We start from the raw sequence: 8900 nt of genomic DNA on the forward strand, positions 1-8900 counted from the left end.
AATTTACAGCTCACTTGTTCTAGATATTTTTTTTAGAGTTGGTCGAATCTCTCTCATGAAACACCATCCAATTCACTCTACAAGTACCTAAATAATTCATCTCTAAGTTGCTTGTGTATCCATCTATAAATTTTGATGTCCAACTCAACACAACATGGAGTATTTTACCATAAGATTTTGAGCTTGCATTTGGGCCTTGAATAAAGAAAGGTTAGATTAGGGTTAAAGTAGTCTAGTTAGGGTTTCAATTGAGGAACTAAGGCCTAAGAGAAACACTAAATCGATCACACATGGAAAGAGGAGTCTAAAGCCACACATTTAGCACATAATGTGAAAAGCATGATTGGACAAGTATTCATTGATCCATTCATGGTGTAGTGATTTTAGTGTCAATAAGAAAATTCAAATTTGAATTCTTTCTCTTTTTATATACCATGGTCGGACCTCTCCTCCTATAAATAAAGACATTCATTCTGTACCGTCCGGTCCTCCCGATTCATAAACCGAGCGTCACCCGGTCGACCATAAAGATCGAGCGTCCAAGTTGACGTTGTCCGACCACACATGGACCGAACGTCCACCCAGGTCGGCCATCCAGACCGAGCGTCCAAGTAACGTTGTCCGACCACACATGGACCGAACATCCACCCAAGTCGGCAATCAAGACCGAGCGTCAGTGTGACCGATCAGCATAACCGAGTGGCCGCCCACCCAGGTTGACATCCTTGGCCGACCACCCTTCTGACCGGCTGTCTCGACCGACCCTCACTCGGTCGACTACACGGTTAAACGCTAATGACTCATTAAAGTCCTTAATGAAGATTAAGGTATGATTGGGCCATTATCAGACCCATGAAAGGTAAAAGCCCATTACAATCAGTATAAATAAAGGTTCCAGCTATGATTTCTGGATAGATTGCTTACGACGCAATATATACATGCATTACAGACCACTCGGTCATGTTACTCACTTAAGCATCGGAGTGCCTTTGACAAGTACTCAACCGCCCGGCTTGTAGAACGAGGAGAGAACGGATACTACAACCAGGACTTGAAGACGGAAGAGCCCCTTCGGCCCTTTCCAGCGCGTCCAACCCTTAGAAGAGGTAACCGTCCGATTTTTGCCAGCTTCTAATGCCATCCTTCTAGCACCAGAGCCGCTCGGTCTTTTTCGGCTCGTGAGATTTAGGAACGTTTGCCCGATCTTCGGCAAACTCACGTGTTTTAGCAGGGTCATCTAGATCAGGCCGAAACACATTCCTTGATTTTTCACTTTTGAATGAGTAATATGATACAAATTTTGCACCTGCTCTAGACTAGACCTTCCTATAATTCACCTACTCTAATCTTCTATATTGAGAGTTGGTCTCACCTCTTTCGTAAGAAACTCCTCCTCTTTTACACTTTTGAAATAATTTCCATCTTATACATTCGAAGCTTATGCCACTCCTCCACTATTCCTACTTCATTAAAGGTGTTAGAGAAAAAAAAAACTCTAACAAATATTGAATTCATATGTTATTTTTATAAGTTATTATATTTTATATGAAATAAATTCTAATAATTTTACTCACATAAGCTTCCACAAATTTTCAAAAATTTTCAAGTATAATAGTATATAACAGTATTGTATTTAGTTTTAAAATATACTACCAAAAGCATAGCTTGAGTGTAAAAAAAAATAGATATTTTTTTTTCACCATTGATAATATTGATTAAAAAAAAGGGGAAATAAGTGTATTTTTGAGAAAAGAAATCTGGTTTATATTTATTTATATTTTTCTATTCAAATATATATATATATATATATATATATATATATATATATATATATATATATATATATATATATAATTTCTCTACTATCGCATTTATATCTTGTCTTAATTGTATAACTAGAGTAACAAAATATGAAAAAAAGAATATTGTGATACTAACTCTTAAATATGATCTACATGTACAATAAAAAAAAATAAAATCAAAGCCCACTTGGTGTAATCCTATATATAATAAATAATGTAAGTTGACTTCGGCCAGAGTTTGACTTATTCTAACAAATGAAGTCATCAAACACTAATGTACATGTTTACTTATTCAAGAGCATTGGATATTATTTTTAATAACTATAATTATTATGAACAAAAGTATTATTTTAATATGAATTTTATACACATGAATTCTTTAAATTTAGGGAGAATGTAAATGTTTCTTACAGATTAAAAAAAAACTTATTTATAAAACTTTCTATACTTTATAAGTAATTTTCTATAAGTTTATACAATATATATATATATATATATATATATATATATATATATATATATATATAATTTTTTGGAGATATTCTGATAAATAAAATTTTGCTAAAAAAATTAAGAATTTTCTTGATATAAGTTGACTCGATGTTAACATATTTACGCAAAATTTTCAGCTTATGTATGGAATTAAATAAATATTTAGTTTATATAATAAAAACTTATAGCAACAAATAGTTTTAAATATATAAACTGTAGGAATTAAAATTTATAAAAAATAGTATTTTGGATTTCTATTAAATAATTTATACTGTAATATAATTAATGTATTTTGAATTATTTATAACTTAATTTATAAAATATAAAATTGAATTTAGAAAATATATTGAAAGATATAAACAATTTAAAAAAATTCTAATAACACTGATAAAAACCCTCTTGTTGAACAATGATGGTTAGGAATATTCTTATTTAAGAAAAACTATTCTAATTTACCATCTCAGACTCGTATAAGTAAACAAAAAAATGTCTAATTTCATAGATAATAAAATTGCTATATAAGGTAACTTAATTTTATTTATTTTATATTAAAATTTACATTTTTCTAAACTATCTGTAATTATATATTAATCATCAAGGATGATGGTTAGCTTGAATTAACTTAAGGGTATTTTCAAAATTATGATATTTAATAGAGTTGAATTAGTTAAAAGTAATTTATTTCCAGTCTATCAAATCTGAACATTGTTTTTCTTATATTTTTAGTCCCACAGAAATACGCATACGAAGAAATTAAGCCGAATAACCCTATTTTTTTTAAAAATAATTCTTTAATAATAATATTAAATAAGTTTATAATTGAATAAACTGAAAATGTTAAATTTATCTCGCCAAGATTTTTTATTTTTTTAAAATTAATCACATAGATTCTTTACAGGATTTAATAGCTGTTGTAGGTGACAAAACCACTCATTTAAGATATCTACATATTCAAGATTCAAAATTCAAAATCATTAACAATTTCGTGTACGTTGATTGTAATTAATGTTGATTATTTATATTATCAATAATTGTTAATATCAATTTCGTTTTAATTTGTATTTGTTATTTTTTTCCCTTATTGTTGTTGTTGGTATTAATTGAAAGGAAAGAAAAAAAGAAAGAGTTTGGCAGTGTTCATGCATACATGTCTTATTTTTCTTTGCCCAATTGATGATTCAAAGTATATTAAAGTTCCATCCGATGCTTAAGGCATTGCCTTACTCTTGCCATCTTATACCGCAAGTTAGGTGTTGCATGCATCACGCTGTTAACTTATAGAAGAAATAAGCAACTTAGCTGCATAACGTAAACCATACCTCACTAGGGCATTTTTGATTCATGCTTCCCACTCAATTTTAGGTACTCTATTATTGTCAACTATATATGTCATCTTCTTATCAATCATATTCATTTTTCCATTTCTTTCAAAAACTTCACAAGTATGCCTTTGCTCATTGTTTTATTTGTTTGGAATATACATTATTTTCCATCTAACATATAAGAATTGATTGAAGAATTTAGATTGTGTAAATAATTGGTATGAAAGTGTGTCTATACTTTAATTTATCTATACATATAAAAATACACATAGTACCAAACATTTCATTTAGTTGTCTTATTGTGTATATACATAGTACCAAACAAATTATTTTAATTTATAGAGAGATATTTGTAAATGACAACTTTATATTTTTATTACATTACTTTTTTACATAATCAAATATTCCATAATATTACTGTTGTCTTACTCTTTTGTTGTCTTCTGAATCCTTGTTGTTCTCTTCTTGATTAGTTGTTTCAAATTGATCAAACTAATGCTTGGTCTTCAATTTGGGAAAGGTGTGTACCGATGAAAAAACAAAAAAGCTCATGTGAGTGTTATGTTGTGTTCTCGGACAAGTAAATATTAAAGTAAAGAAATTTGAAAAATTTTACCTCACCACTCACTTTTATTTATAAGGTTACTTCGTGAGCTTTGCATGGTTCATGGATCATTAGAGCCGATCACATCTTAGTTGTGTTTAGTATTATTCATCCACTATTAATAATCTTTTTATTCTATAATCACTACAAATAAACCTCAAATTATTGGTAGATATAAGTCGTCAATAATGTTCGAAATTCGCCGATATTACACGTCTTTTGGCATATTACCGACGAGCTCAGATTTGTCAATAATAACCTTGTCAGAAACAATTACCTATCGATGATGATTGTCGGTAATTACTAACGGATGTATGACGTATATACATCGATAATTACCGATAGATATACTTGTCGATGATTTGTCGGTAATATGCGAAACAAGTTCAAGTGTAGTGGGCAACATTCACTAGTACAAAAACAACATATAACATCACGCGTTCAACGTCCAACCACTGATAGCCAACATTAAAAATGACCAGTGGCATTTTTGTAAATAAATGAAATTATTAAACATCGTTTAGAATTTTAATTCGATGTAAAAGGATATAAAACGTCGAATGCCCCAACGTTAGACGTCAAAAGGTTAGTGAATTCAATAAAAATTTGAGCGGGAGATTGAAAATTCATTCACTTTATCTTAGCGTGCGAGACCCTCTTCTCTTCTTAAACTTTTCTAGAACGAAGTTTGACGACCATCACATGTAATCTTTCTTTCATTTGATACAAATGCATTTTATGTATGATTTTCATTTGTTTTGACCGATTATTTTTGTACTTTTGTCTTCCATAGGTTCATTCTGCTTTCTCTGTCACCGGTGACGACACTTTATTTTGATGAACCCACCTTTTGAAGGTTAGTTTTCATTTTCGTTTTGAAGAATTTATTTAGTTTTCATTTTCGTTTTAAAGAATTTATTTGTTGAACTTGTTTGTTGTTTTTTTTGTTGAACTTGTTTGTTGTTGTTTGGGTGAACTTGTTTGTTGTTGTTGTTTAATTGAACTTGTTTGTTGTTGGTTATTGTTGTTTGTTGTTGATACTGCGTTCATAGTTCTTGCTTTATAAAATACCAAAAACTAAAATTTGTTGTTTTTCTGTTTTCAGGTCTCGTAGAGTTGTAAAAAATGATCACAATTAATTAAAAAAATTGATTAACGTTGTATATTAACAAAATTCGACGTTAAGTTAACGTCGTATATTGACAAAATTTGACGTCAATTTAACGTCTCATAATATGACGTCGTTCGCGAGTTTGCCGTTAAAAGCCCAAAATATTCGGCGTTATACGCGATTTTTGTACTAGTGATTTGCTTCCCACCACATTCAACCTGGACATAATAAGAGATAAAAACCAATCAAAATCAAAGAATCCAGATATATCCAGACATCAATTAACCAATGCAGTGGTGACAATAAAGTCCATATCTAAAAACATAATATAATGTGAATAATACAAATGTAGATGTGTTTTTAACTCCTAAGTTATTTTCTTCTTCTTCTTCTTCATCTTGCTGTTGTTGGGGAGGTGGTTGGATTGGGTGGGCTGAGACTGTTCGACCATACGCTGTGCGTCTGGAGGCAAGAACCTCATGACCAAATTTTAGAGATTCTCAAATTGTTGTTTATAAGATCATCATAAGCTTAGTCACGAGCTGGTAATTGTTGTCTTAGCTCATCATAACCCTAGTCAGCACTACTGGATGTAAATGATTGGTGCTTCAATGTACCTCTTCTAGTAGTGTAATGACCACCCTAAAATTTTATTCGAGTTTACTAATGCACTAACTGACGATCATAATTCCTTAGTAATGACTCATACCTTTTACCAAAGGCATTATTGAAAAATATATATGTCGATTACCCACCATGATTTGTCGGTAGAGTCGTCGGTAATTTTGTTTTACCGAAGGATTGACATTTGTCGGTAAGAATCTGTCGAAAATCAACGATTTTATTATAGTGAATCTTGTTTGCGCTCGGGGGGTATACACTCGTTAATTGCTAAGACTTGAAGTCTCCTCGTGTTGGGTTCCCGACATGCATCGATTCTCAGAAGTGGGGTCTTCCAAGGTGTGATTGCACGTGAAATATTTTTAAGTTATTTTGTACTACCATTTTAATTTTTCATACTACTAATTTTGTTTTATAGTTATTTTGTTCTGTCTTGTAGATCCTTCTTGGAAAAATATGAATATCATTAGCTCTTTAAGTGTTTGTTCATTTTTATTTAAGTTGATCATTGTGTTTTCGATTTTATGTGGTTAACTATCAATTAATTGCTATTGGATTAGGAATCTTGTTAGCAAGGATTCTCCAATAAGATGCTTCATGTGTAGAGCAAAGTTTCTTTCTTGGTAGCGAGTCTTTAGGAAAACTTTCTACATTGAGATTAAAGATATTTGGTAAGGATTCAGTTGAGTGAAAACTTCCTATTTGAATAAAGAAAAAGTATAAACATGGGAACTTGATGAAATACTTCTTTTATTATTATGGTGCTTCAATAACTTTAACTTTAATATCAATGGCAGGAAAGAGTACATTGAATACATTTAGCTTTAACTATAATAAAACCTTAAGTGGCTTGCATTCCACGTCCTCGACACTAGATGAGCATCGAGATGTTCTAACTTATATATGTCCTTGTGAGAATTTCCCCTAATACGAAATGATCCTCCCAATTTGATGTTAATTTCCCCTCGGTTGGCTCTTTCCTTAGTTCACCTCTCATTTTCGACACAAGGTGCCCTTCCATGAAAGATCTTGGTTTAACTTGACAGTTGTATCGACATGATACTCTTTGTTTGTTCTCTTCTTCTTGGATTTTGGCTTTACCCCTAAGTTCGTCTAATAGGTCCAATTTAATGCACATGTATTGCTTGCTAAGATCCATATTTGTTGTCCCTCTTCTCAGAGTGGGTTCTTTGACTGCTCTAGTGAGGTTGTACGGTGACTCTCCAATCAATAATCAAGGAGTGCATCGATATGCCCACATGACCTCTAATAGTTCCTTTGTCCATTTTCCCTCGACGACTCCCATCCTCCTCATCAATTCTTTTAATATGATCTTATTGGCAGATTCAACTTGGTCGTTAGTTTGTAGCTGCTCGGCTCAGGCAATAATATGCTTTATACCTAGGTTGATATAAAATTTGCACAAATTCTTATTCATAAATTGCTTACCATTATATGTCATCAACGACTGCAAAATGTTGAAACGACACATGATACTTGTCGAGGAGAACCCTTGTACCTACAATGTTGTGATCCTTATTAGTGGCTCAACCTCTATCGACTTCATGAAATCCACTACTATTAGTGAAAAATTGTGTTATCCTATTCCTGCTGGGAAAGGATCGAGAATATCCACCCTTATCTGGAAAACAACCATGGTGAAATAATGTACTGGAATTGGTAGACAGTAGGTGGATCAAATGTTTGTGTTCTTGGCAACTTTTCCACTTTTTTCACAAACTCAATATAATATTCTCTTATTGTTAGTTAGTAATAATCTTCTCTCAACACGCAATTAGCCTTAGATATCTTTTCCCAATGAAGGTCATACACGTTGTTGTGCATTTCATTGAGAATATACTCGACTTGATCCTTTGTGATGCATTTTAGCAGCAACGTGGAGTATCTTCTTTTGTAAATATCTTGATGGATTGTGCAAACCCAAATGTCCTCTCTGCTATTATCCTTTCTTGCTTATCATCTTCAACTAGGAGTCCTTTTAGATGTTTTCGGATGGGAGTCATCTAACTGCTCTCTATGACCTATGTGATGGAGCAGTCTCTTACCTTAATGGTAGGGTTTTCAAATGTTTGTTAAATGACAGGCTTTTGTTGGTCTTTTATTTTAGCACTTGTTAACTTTGAGAGCATATTAGCTCGACTGTTGTGCTCTCGGCATATATGTTCTACTGTAGTTGATTCGAAGGAGGGCAGTCGATCACTTAGTAGTAGTACTTCAAGAGTAGTGGATCGTTGACCTAGTATGCTCCATTTATATGTGTGATAGTAAGTTGGGGATCAATTTCACATTTCACATGGTGCACTCCCATATCCTTGGTGAGAAATAATCCTATTATTAAGGTCCCATATTTCACATAATTTTTAAGTCTTAAATCTAAAACAGAATGACTATTCTACTTTGGTATCCCCTAAGTCTTCTAAGACTATGTCGGGTCCACCACTTCAGTGGTTGAATAGTGTTAATGGAAAAATCTTCTTGCAACTCTTCTGAAAAAGAACGTTTTTAATTTATCAATTAAGTGTTAAATGCTTGACCTTGTAAGTGATTATAAATGATAGTTTCTTTTTATGTGCTATTCAGAATATACACTATAATGTTTGTAAGAACTTCCTTCATTGAATGAGAATCGTATAGTACAAAAGTTTCTTATATGTAGAACTAAAAAAACAACTGTAGGTTTTATAAGAGAAGCATATAAACAGAAGTAAACAATAATTGCACAAATATTTTTATATTGATTCACTTCAACCAATTTATGTCTACTCTCCCCTATTCCCAAAGGGTTGCACAAGATTACAATTGAATATTTTCACTACTCCTAATATTCGCAGTCAGCGAATAACGTTCCATTACCCTAGACTAGATGAGTATTCACATCACTCCTGATATCCTTAGTTAGCGAATAACCTTCCGTTACCCTAGACTGG

This window comes from Vigna umbellata, chromosome 3 (genome assembly GCF_029865625.1).
Source record: "Vigna umbellata cultivar VRB3 chromosome 3, Vumbellata_1.0, whole genome shotgun sequence".
Taxonomy (NCBI): Eukaryota; Viridiplantae; Streptophyta; class Magnoliopsida; order Fabales; family Fabaceae; genus Vigna; species Vigna umbellata.